Below are 12411 nucleotides of genomic sequence, written 5' to 3' on the forward strand. Positions count from 1 at the left end.
ATTTGTTGCATGGGGATAGTCAATTACATCGACCCCAGTACTCAACTGGTACTTATTTTATCAACCCCAAAAGAATGAAAGGCAAAGTCAACCTTGGCGGAATTTGAACTCAAAACATAAACACGAGCGAAATACAGCTAAGCATTTTACCTGGTATGCTAACTATTCTGCCAGCTCACTACATCATCCTTAATAATAATAATAATAATAATAATAATAATAATAATAATAATAATAATAATTCTTTCCACTAAAGGCACAAGGCTTGAAATTTGGGGGAGGGGGATAGTCGAATACATCAACACAAGTATTGAGCTAGTACTTGATTTATCGACCTTGAAAGGATGAAAGCAAAGTTGACCTCAGCAGAATTTGATCTCAGAACAAAGACAGGTGAAATACCGCTAAGCATTTTGCCCAGCATGTTAACGATTCTGCCAGCTCACTACCTTAATAATAATAATGATAATGATAATGATAATAATAATAATAATAATAATAATAATAATAAAAAGATGGTATAAACGCACGCCAGAAAAGGTCACAGAAAACGAGAAAGCAACCATACTCTGGGATATGCCAATACACACAGATAGAGAAATTAAGGCCAACAGACCAGATATAGTTGTCAAAGATCATGAAGGAAAAAAATGCTTTCTAATTGATGTATCAATACCAGCAGATGACAATGTTTCCCTAAAAGAAATGGAAAAACTTTCAAAATACAAAGACCTGGAAATAGAGGTAACTCGAATGTGGAATCTAAAAACAGAAACAATTCCTATCATAGTAGGTGCCTTAAGTATAATAAAAAAATATTCAGACAAATACATAACAAAAACACCAGGACTTACAAATATATATAACATACAGAAAATTGCACTAATGGGCACTGCACACATCCTACGCAAAACACTTTCAATACAGTAACCATAAGAGCATCACAACAAACCACAGCACATACCAAAGGCACGCAGAGCTGCGCTCGGTATTGTAGTGAAAGCACATTATAAAAAATACAACTACTGAATAATAATAATAATAATGATGATGATGATTTCAAATTTTGGCACAAGGCCAGCAATTTCAGGGGTGAGGATAAGTCAATTACATTGACCCCAGTGTTCAACTGATAGTTATTTTCTCAATCTTGAAAGGATGAAAAGCAAAGTAAACCTCAGTCAAATTTGAGCTTAGAACGTAAAGATGGACGAAATACTATTAAGCATTTTGCCTAATGTGATAATGATTCTGTCAGCTCACCATCTAAATAATAATAATAATAATAATAATAATAATAACAATAATAGTGATGATGATGATTTATGTAGAAGTCCAACAATTTTGAAAGGAGTGGGTTAACCAGTAGCCACTACCTGAGAATCTGACTGGTACTTTATTTCATTGACCTCCAAAGGGATGGAAAGCAAAGTTGATCTTGGCGGGATTTGGACAAAAAAGAAAAAGAAAAGAAAGAAAAAAATGTGCTGCAAAGTATTTTTTCTGACACCCTAACAATTCTACCTATCCACTGCCCTAAATAATAATAATAATGATAATAATAATAATAATAATAATAATAATAATAATAATAATTATGATGATGATAATAGTAATAATTATAGTAGCAATACTAACATCAGTGTTTGTTGGAAGGATTAGTATGTGAAAAGCTGTGTAATCCTACATTCAGGTGGATAATAGGCAGCATGATAGATTTGCCCTTGTATCACAGGTTATGGCAGTAATAACCAGCAATTATTGGAATTATAATCAGATAGCGGCCTGAATGCCTTCCAGGCTATTTTTGTCGTCATAATCTAGAATGAATTTAGACCAATTCTTTGTTTGATGATCCTTTCTTACATCGCTTTCTATATTTCAGTACCTAAATAGAGGCATTTCCCTGAGACAATGAATAAATAACACAGGTTTTTGTTTCTAATTTATCATAATGACAATATGATGATGACAATGTTGACGAAGATAATGATGAGGAGGAAGATAGTGATATCCAACCACCACAAACTTAGGGGCCAGTCACATCCAACTTCATGATGGGCCAACAAGGGAATCTCTACATAATCTCTTCAGCTGTTAGAAATAATAATCAAATCTCTCTCAAATCATACACTACCGTCTAGAAAAAGAAAAGAAACATTGTCTATTGGAGTTGTAAATACTCCTATAAAAGTAGTGTAGTCATGGCTGGAATACATACTTAGAGTTAATCTGGAGCTTAACAAATACCAGTTGTGTACCACCTGACAATGTCAAGCTGCTGTCTTCCTTGATGGCCAGAAAGCTTCTCACTGTAGACTGTCTGCTCGTGTTTGTAGGTATATAGTATATATGCAGTTGAAGAGATGTTTACTGTATATTTCTGCATCATCATCATTGTTTAACTTCTACTTTCTCATGCTTGCATGGGTCAGACAAAATTTTGTTGAAGCAGATTTTTTTATCCAGGTAACGTAGTAATTTTCCTTGGCCTAACCATGTTATGCATGACAGACTAGAAACAAACAGCATTGCTTGTATGACAGTGATATCAAGACAAGAACACACACACACACACATATGCACACAACAGTTTCCATCTACCACATCCAATCACAAGGCTTTAGTTGGCCTCAGGCAATAGAAGACACTTGCCCAAGATCCCACACAGTGGGACCAAACCCAAGAGCATATGGTTGGAAGGCAAACTTCTTAACCACATAACAGTCCCTGCATGAATTTGCGTACCTTCCTTCATTGGACACTAAACTCCACTTGCGAAGACCTGTTGAGGCAAGTGAAATCGAAATCGAGTTGAATTCGACGACTGGCACCCATGCCAACGTTGTCTCCTTCATTGGACACGAAACTCAGCTTGCGAAGACTTATGCTGTGCCCAGCATTGCCTTTCTGGCACTTGTGCCTGCGGCATGTGTAAGGACTTTTGAGAGAGATCGTTGCCAGTTCCCCTGGACTGGCTCCTGTGCAGGTGACACATAAAATACACCATTTTGAGCGTGGCCATTGCCAGTACCGCCTGACTGGCCTTCGTGCTGGTGGCACGTAAAAGCACCCACTATACTCTCTGAGTGGTTGGCGTTAGGAAGGGCATCCAGCTGTAGAAACTCTGCCAGATCAGATTGGAGCCTGGTGTAGCCATCTGGATTCACCAGTCCTCAGTCAAATCGTCCAACCCATGCTAGCATGGAAAGCAGACGTTAAACAATGATGATGTTGATGTATGTATTGGTTCTTCATATGAAAATGCCATTGCTAACACTATTGCGTTAGTAAAGGGATCCTTGTACAATAGAAAATATAGTTTATAAGAATTTTACTGGTTGAGGAGTACACACATCATGTGTCATTAAATGGAAATAATGTTGACAATATAAAGGTCATCAAACTTTTGTAGTGTCCCAACAAATCGTTTAAAGTTATTAGGCATTCTCAATTATTTTCTTAAAAACTGCTCTGACAATCAACCGTTATTGTGATATCAGAATAGCATACCCAGACTTGCTCAAGGAGACTGATTAATTATTTTTGTTGAGATAAACCAGTACAGTTAAAATAATAGTAAAACAAAATAAAAAGAAGTGCTTAATTTGGGAAAAACGAGAATGATAGGTGCTTTATAATAAATATACTTGGTAGTACAGGGGTTAGCAGGGATGGTGGGGGTTGCTTAGAAAAGCACTAGAAACACAGTTTAGCTTCTAACAGAAGACCTATTGTTTTATTTTGTTTTAAATTGATGCATATGTCTGATATCATTTTGCATCGAAATCTTAATTAATTAATGAGTCTATTATTGTGCTTCATGCGTTACTGAAAAAAATATCTCTGTAACTCATTGGGTTGGTGGAGCATTGGTTGAAGACGTTTGTTTATTTAACTTTTGCAATTAGGTTTTCACTGGGCCAACAACTGGCTTACTACATTTTTAATGGCAAGAGTAACAAGGGAGTGTCTGTATCTTGGTGTAGAACAAATATCACTCAAAGGGCTTTGTTCTCAATTTTTTTCAGTTTTCTTCTCAATGTTACATCCTTCACTGATATACAATACCATTAAGAATTTTGAAAAAAATCATTATCTAGAACAAGTGTCTGGAATTTTGGTAGAAATTCATCCACTCAATAATAATACTCTTTTACTTGTTTCAGTCATTTGACTGCAGCCATGCTGGAGCACTGCCTTTAGTCGAGCAAATCGACCCCAGGACTTATTCTTTGTAAGCGTTCATCATCATTTAACATTCATTCTCCATGCTGCCAAGGGTTGGATGGTTTGGCTGGAGCTGGAGCTGGAGAGCTGCCCGATTTCCATTTGCATGGTTTCTATGGCTGGATTCCCTTCCTAATACCAACCATTTTATAGAGTGTACTGGCCGCTTTTATGTAGAACCAACATGAGCACTTTCATGTGACACCAGTGCAGGCATTTTTACATGGCACCGGTATTGGTGCTTTCATGTGGCACTAGCACAGGTGCTTTTACATGGCACTGGCATGGGAAACCTGAAATCATGTGGCTGTAAAGCAAACTTCTTATCCACACAACCATACCTTTATCTCTGTACGCAGTAATTTGAAGGAGAGTACAATACTATACTGTAGCTTTCTTTAAGCTGAAGGGGCTAAACACACCACTGCAAGCTAATGATGATACAGTGTTCCCACTGCTTGCATCAGTGACCATGATTATATGTTTGCTAAGTAGCCTCAGTAGACATTTAGACAAAAACTGAATATATTTCATAAGGATACAGTCTCATGTTTGTTCCTTATCTTTCTTCTGTAGTCTTAACCCTTTCGTTACTGTATTTATTTTGAGATGCTCAGTGTTTCTTTCAATTAATTTTAAATATAACAAAGAATTTAGTGAAATAACCTGGTTATCATTAAGCTAGTGTTAGGAACATAAATTGTGACTAAGGTTTGGTGGAAGATTTTCATTCAAAACTTAGAAAACAAGACATTTGTACTACAGAGCCAGAGGCGGTTTCAGCTGGGTTGGTATCAAAAGGGTTATAACTTCTGCTATTTGTATCTAGATGGAGTGAGCCAATGAGAGTTAAGCTCTTCTACAAGTACTTTATATTCCATCGCCAGCAGAGCCAAATGAAGACCCATAGAGGGCCTAAACACTTAAAAGAATTTGGTGCCCCCTGCCCCACTATATATATATATATATATATATATATATATATATATATATATATATATATATAGGAGAATTCACGAAAAAACAACAGACGAAGACAGGTGGTGTAAACAACAAATGGATGTATTAGTGTAACGCTCGGGAATAGAGAAAGTCTTTAACGTTTCGAGCTTACGCTCTTCAACAGAAAGGAACACAGAAAGAAACAAGGAGTATATATGTATTTAAAAATGTAAATGATAATAAACAATAAAATAAATTTTTACTTTTCAAAATGAAGCAAAACTGACAGTAAGATGGAAAATGTTTATTTTTGTATACTTCCATTTCATTTGGTAAGTTTTCTCTTACTTTTTTTAATTGCGAAGTCTTTAAATTAGATCTTCACAATGATGTCATGAACACTTCAAAACTATATTTCTGATCGTATAAACCACTTTGAATATTTAGCAAGTTTAAAGTGATTTCTTTTGTGTTGTAAACCATTTACCATTTCTGTGATGCCTCACCCTTCCCTTGATGCCCTAAGCATGTGCTTATTTTGCTTAATGGTAAATCACTAGTGGTGATCACCAGTAACTGTGTTGATATATAAAACATTAACCCTTCATCTGCTAGGACAACCGCTTTCTTGACCCATCTGTTACTGAGCCAATAAGAAGCTGTCCTATCTACATACATTATCACTTTTTCATATTCCAAAGTTTGTTCAAAGAATGTTAGATAAGACTATGTGCACAGGGGTAGCTGTCTAATTAAGTGGTCCACTCCACAACTATGTGGTTTTTGTTTATTTTGCAATTAGTTACAGGTAAATAGAACATTTGTCTTACCTTGTATTACTGCTGTGTGTAAGTAATAACCCAAATCAGTGAACTCCAAAATAAGTACCTGCAAAGGGAAAGTAACGGTAATTAAGTTATGCCTGAATTAACTGTAGTCAGTAAAACATCTCCTCCTCCTCCTCATCATCATCATCATCATCACACCACTACCACCACTACCATCATTGTCCTCATTGTCACCAACTTCATTATTATTAGCAAAGTGGTGAGCTGGCAAAACATTAGTAAGCCGGGTGAAATGCTTGGTGGCATTACATTCGTCTTCACATTCTGAGTTCAAATTCCGTCGAGGTTGACTTTGCATTTCATCCTTTCGGAGTTGGGAAATTAAGTACCAGTTATGTACTGGGATCAATGTAATCGACTAGCTCCCTCCCCAAAAATTTCAGGCCTTGTACTTATAGTAGAAAGGATTATTATTATTATCATTATTATTATCACTGTTATTATTATTATTATACCTTCAGTTACAGCCATCAATGTGAAATAACAACTGTACTATTATCAACAAGTACAATCATCATCATCATCATCATCATCATCATCATCATCATCAGTAGCAACAATAATGAGTCAAAAGAGGAACCTTAATGCAATCACTCAGTCTGCTGACAAATTCCCTTGAATTGCATACTGCCATCTCATAAAAGGATGGTGACATTAGATAAAGTAGTCATATATATATATATATATATATATATATATATATATATATATATATATATTTTTAAAATGGAATGGTTACAACAGGAATGCCTTTGATTATAAGCCTGCTCAGTCAAAGCTAACCATGGGCTAAACATTGCCATTACCATTATGATCAACAACAACTACAATTCTAACAATAACAGTCATCATCAGTTGCTGTATCATCACCACCAACTCAGGTGAAAGGTATCATTTGTTGCTATAGCAACATTCAGTTCCCTAACACATTTCCTAACACAATTGAATTGTGTAAGGAAATGGTTCCTAACACAAAATAATAAAAAAAAATCTCCAAGTGCAGGAGTGGCTGTATGATAAGAAGCTTGCTTCCCAACCACATGGTTCTGGGTTTAATCCCACTGCGTGGTGCCTTGGGCAAGTGTCTTCTACTACAGCCTTGGGCTGACCAAAGCCTTGTGAGTGGATTTGGTAGATGGAAACTGAAAGAAACCCATCGTATTTGTGTGGGTGTTTATCCCCAACAACCACTTGACAATTAATATTGGTGTGCTTACATTCCCTTAACTTAGTGGTTCAGCAAAAGAGATCAATAGAATAAATAAATATCGGGCTTAAAAAAATAAAGGTACTGGGGTCAGTGCATTCCACTAAAATTCTTCAAGGAGGTGCCCCAGCATGGCTGCAGTCTAATGACTGAAACAAGTAAAAGAATAAACCCCAGAGCATTATTACTCTTTTACTTGTTTCAGTCATTTGACTGTGGCCATGCTGGAGCACTGCCTATTATGACAACATCCTAAAAAATACTGTTTCTCCCCTAAGGCCAGACAAAAAAAAAATGGGGTGCAACATCAATAACCTCATGTGTGCTGGGGTATACACCATTGAGAATAAATGCAGAAGAAAAATAAATGTCACATTTTGAATCCACTTTTCCTGCCTCCACTGTGGCCACCACCAGAATCTACAACCCCACAAAAGTTGACAGGACAAAGGAGAGAGTGTAATATGTCCAGACTGTCATGTTAATTTCATCATCATCATTTATTGTCCAAATTCCATGATGGTATGGATTGGATCATTCAACTGGATCTGACTAGCTTGAGAGCTGTGTTGGACTCTAATGGATGCCTCTACTAACATCAAGAGAATGTACTGGGTGCTCTTCCACAAGACAAAGCCTCTAGACCAATTGTTCTTGACCGGTGTTTGTATAAAATTTAGTTGTTGAAAATTATGTACAATAAATCAGTTATACTTCTATAATACACAAAATATTTTAATTTTTTTTTATACAAGTATAATAAAATATAATATAAAAAGATAATAGGATTTTTTTTTAAACATCAAATGGCTAAATAGGAATCAAAGAGGTCCATAGGTAAAAAATAGTCAAGAATCACTTTCCTTGGCTGGTGAACTGGTACAAAGAATCAAACACCAGACTAGATAATCTACAGACCTTTTTCCTTGTTTCTACATCAAAATCTTATTATTGGCGATGGTGGTTTGGAATACCAACATTGTCATTTGTCATTTCAAAAGTTTATAAAAATATCTACCAGGATGAATTCTCAGGTTGACTCAAAATCTACACTCTTTTGCTTCTAAGACAAGAAATCTTTTATTATTCATCTTTTGTTTCTGACTTACACTGTCATTAGAGCATTGGATGGAATGCCATACACTTTTTGTTCCAACTCTCTATTCTTTGTGTTCAAATTCCACCAAGTTCAAGTTTGATTTTCATCCTGTTTGGAATGAGTATAAAAGTACTAATCCAGGGCAGTGAATTGGTGGTGCTGTTAGTTTGGATCAGATGACTTGTGGTACTTGTACTAGCCATTTGTTTTCTGAGATTAACACCTGTGACGATACAGGTATCAAACTGTAATCGGTCCTGAAGAGGTGGCCTTTCCTTTGGACAATATTGGTGGCAAAGAGTAGGGAGAATTGCAAACAGGGCTTCTGGTAGTCTTCCATAAAACCCTTGCCCTGTCCTGCCCAAACAACTGTAAATGTATGATCAACTTTAACCAACAGACACTTCTGTGAAGCAGTCTTATTAAACCATTTGTTGGCAAATTCTTGAGAATGCTTCTGATTCTGTATCAGAGGTTCTCAAGACTTGTGTGTGTGTGTATGGAGGGGGGGGGCATGCCAGCAAAATAGTAAATTGAGAATTCTCAGTAGTATTTTAAGGGTTCACGAAAAAGATGTTACTTTTGATGTTGTTATTGCAAGAATGTTAAGTTTCTTTCTATTGTTTTACATAGTTCAGCTTACATAAATCAATGTGGGAAAAACAAAATAGAAATTTTGAAAGAGGTAGCTATAAAACTGGATTTTAAACACGAAATGGCTATCAGAATCCACCAGAAAAGAATAATAATCAAAGGGGTCCATGGGTAAAAAAAAATAGTTGAGAACCCCTGGTCTATATAAACCATCTCATTTTCAACTGTTCCATTTCTAACTTAAAACCTTTTATCATAATTTTATGTTAGAACTTTTTGTTATGTTCCAAATGCCAGCTTAATTATGAAACACTTATTTTACAAAATTCCTCCAAATTTTTGAATTAGAACCTATAGACACTGTTTTACCTTAGAACTATAGTTAATGGTCAAATACTTTCTTGCTAAAGAAATGGTACGTAAAATAATTCATATTCAAGTATCAATGTAAAATACCTGAAAATTATATTTTTTATAAGTATTCACAAAGTTAGGCAAAGATTGTTCAAGCTTTTTTCTGTTTTGAATATTTTATTTTTCATTGATGATTTTTCTAAAAGACTTTTACAAGTGAGATATGTTCATTCAGATCAATCATTAACTATGGTTAACCAAGTCTGTAATACTGATTGTCTTTTTTTCTTCCTCTCTCTCTTTTTTTTTTTCTTTTGTAAGTTTCTTTCTGAGAGAAATATTACAAATAAGGTGTCAGCTATCACTTTAACATTAAAAAAAAAAAAAAAAAAAATCATGTTAAGAAATACACAGCAGTGAATAATAATAATAATAATAATAATTGTTGTATCTGAATGAAGCTTAGCAGACAAAATACTGTCACAGTGTTGGTCGACAACATTTTTCTTTGGTTCACCTGAGCTGTTCACCTGTAGCTGTTGGCCATCATGTCTGAAACCCTGTTATTACTTACATACTAAACCAGCCTTCATTCACACAAAATCCTCCTCCCTCTTAACAACAACACGAGAAACCCCCCTAACTTTTTAAATTATTGTTGTTGTTGTTGGGCTGCTTCGTGCTCTATGCTTATTTTACTCATCATTGTGGCTGTGCTTGTTGTCAGCGACATTGCCCCACCCACTTCAAATTATTTTATAAGTATATGTATCTGCATTTGTATGTTTGTGTAAATATATATATTTATATATGTATATGTATGTGTGTGTGTGTGTGGCACTTGTGTGTGTATACATTTATGAATATACATCAATGGCATTCCCTGCATAAATGCAAGGCATGCAATGAATGCAAATAACAAATCAGGTTTTAATATAAATCCTGCAATTTTCATGAGAGACAGCTGGAAAGATAGATGTTATATATACCTTACCTTCAGCTTTATGGTTTTGATTTGTACAGTTGCAACCCCTGACATATATATGGCTTACAAAAATTTTCACAGCTGTAATGTATATATATTTATGTATGTATGGAAGGTTAGATGAGGAAGTCATTAGATAAACTAATAAAGACTGATCTCAAGAAGCCAAACCCCATGGAGGAAATGACAAAGGACTGCAACATGTAGCAAAGTGCTACACTAAACAGGACTTGCACAACCCATGCAAGCATGGAAAAACAGATGTAAAAAAGATAGTGGTGATAATGAAGTTTGGGATAAATATGGACATTTGGGCTTCTTCCAACCATTATGTTCATAAGTTCCCATATACTAACTACTCTTTCTCTCTCTCCTACTAATACCTCACCCCTTTCTATTACCCTATCTCTCCTGCTGTGTTGTGAGGGATGGTATTTCATTGGATCTGCCTATATTTAATCCTCCCTATCATATATCACCCCCATCTTTATTGCTAACCATCACTCCATGTCACTCTCATTACTCCCTCTTTTAATCTTTCATTATTGATGAGCCATTTACACCCTCTCTCTTATCAGCACTCATTTCCATTGCTAACCATTACTTTTCCACTTTACTCCTTCCTCTGTCATTCATTGCTGATATCTATAACTCTATAACTTCCAGTATTTCCTCTTCCATCATTCTGTCTTCCCCTGCTAACCCTCTCGTTCTTTCTCCATGATGCTGCTCTCATGTTGTTTCTATCCAGTCTTTTTACCAACAGTCATCTTGTAGTTGTTTATCTGTCTCTTTCTCCCATCCTTTACTCTCTCCTTTATCACCCACTCGCTTCTATCAATCTGATGCTTTTCTATTAAACTCTCCTCTGTCACTCTGGTTCTCTTTCCCTAACTCACTGGGTCAAACACCCTTCTGGCGCAGGTAAACAGAGACAACATATACTAGAAGGCACTAGTAAGTTGAGAGATCACATCTGAAACAAGCAGATCAGGGAAAGAACCAGAGTGATGGACGTTATCCCCAAATACCATTTGAACAAATGCAGATGGGTTGGACATGTTACATGGTGCACCAATAATCAGCGGACCTGTGCTGTTGTCAAGTGGTGCCTGCATAAGCAGAAATAACTACTCAGAAGGCCTCTCCTCAGATGGGTTGATGATATAAAAGGGAACGATGGGACTGCATTGGAGGAGAGCGAAATCAAGAACAGAATCGATGAAATGCTGCGGCCAGCAGATTCAAAGCTGACATCTGACAATCAGGCCAGTTGAAGTGATCAAGATATGTGAAGAAATTAATACAACTTCTTGTTCCTTCACTGAAAGGACAAGGTGGGAGTGGCAGAACTCCAGACAAAAAACAAAACCAGCCACCTCCAGCCCCACTCCTAAACACCTTGCAGAAACATGACAAAAGACAATTCATGTTCAGCCCTACTCTGCCACTGCCAACACCACCATGCATGAACCCCCACATCCCCAACACCAACTCACTCACCTCTGAGAAACTTGTTGAACACAAAAGAAAAAACTCAATTAAAGCTACGTTGGTTAGTTCTTAGTTTTGAAGAGGTTCATGTTTATGCTGTTATAATTATGGTTGCTTTAATTGGCGGTAATGGAAGTGATCTTAGCTGTTGGTCATGGTAGGAGGGGAGTTGTTAGAATTAATATTGTTGTTTTGTTTTGCTCTTGCAACAAAACTATACAAAAAAGAAAAGAAAAGAAAAAAGGGTACTGGTGTCTTGAGCAAAACATTGTGTCAGTCATACCTTAATTAAGATAATTACTCCCCAGTACCACCAATAGTAATGTTACCTATTACCTGTTGCCACCACCAGCCAACAACAACTACACACAAAATTCCTGCTCGGGAAGGAGTAGGGGGTTAAGAATTAGCAGTTTTGTCATGGAATATCTAGATGTAGAAACAAACATACACATACACCTACATGAGTGTATGTGCTTGTGTATGAACACACACACAAACACGCACATATGTGATAATCTTAATAGAGACGCCAATCCATTAAACTTCTCAATGCATGTACGAAAACATCAGGTTTATTTTTATTTGCCATGCAGGCCTTATGCTTGTATCTTTTACCTGTTACTTGTTTCAGTCATTTGATTGCAGCCTTGCTAGG

At 36.2% G+C, this 12411-nt stretch overlaps 1 protein-coding gene across 5 annotated transcripts in view; it reads right to left on the reverse strand.

Annotated features, from left to right (window-relative positions):
- The window catches only part of LOC106867430 (transcription activator GLI1), a 442162-nt gene that overhangs the window by 277294 nt on the left and 152457 nt on the right, over positions 1-12411 (reverse strand). For all 5 annotated transcript variants that reach the window (XM_089364167.1, XM_089364168.1, XM_052973914.2 and 2 more), the window contains exon 2: positions 6003-6060. The gene's annotated coding sequence lies outside the window, so the exon portion shown is untranslated. The remainder of the gene's footprint in view (positions 1-6002; positions 6061-12411) is intronic.

The sequence above is a fragment of the Octopus bimaculoides genome, chromosome 16, assembly GCF_046866305.1.
Source record: "Octopus bimaculoides isolate indiv1 chromosome 16, ASM4686630v1, whole genome shotgun sequence".
Classification (NCBI taxonomy): domain Eukaryota; kingdom Metazoa; phylum Mollusca; class Cephalopoda; order Octopoda; family Octopodidae; genus Octopus; species Octopus bimaculoides.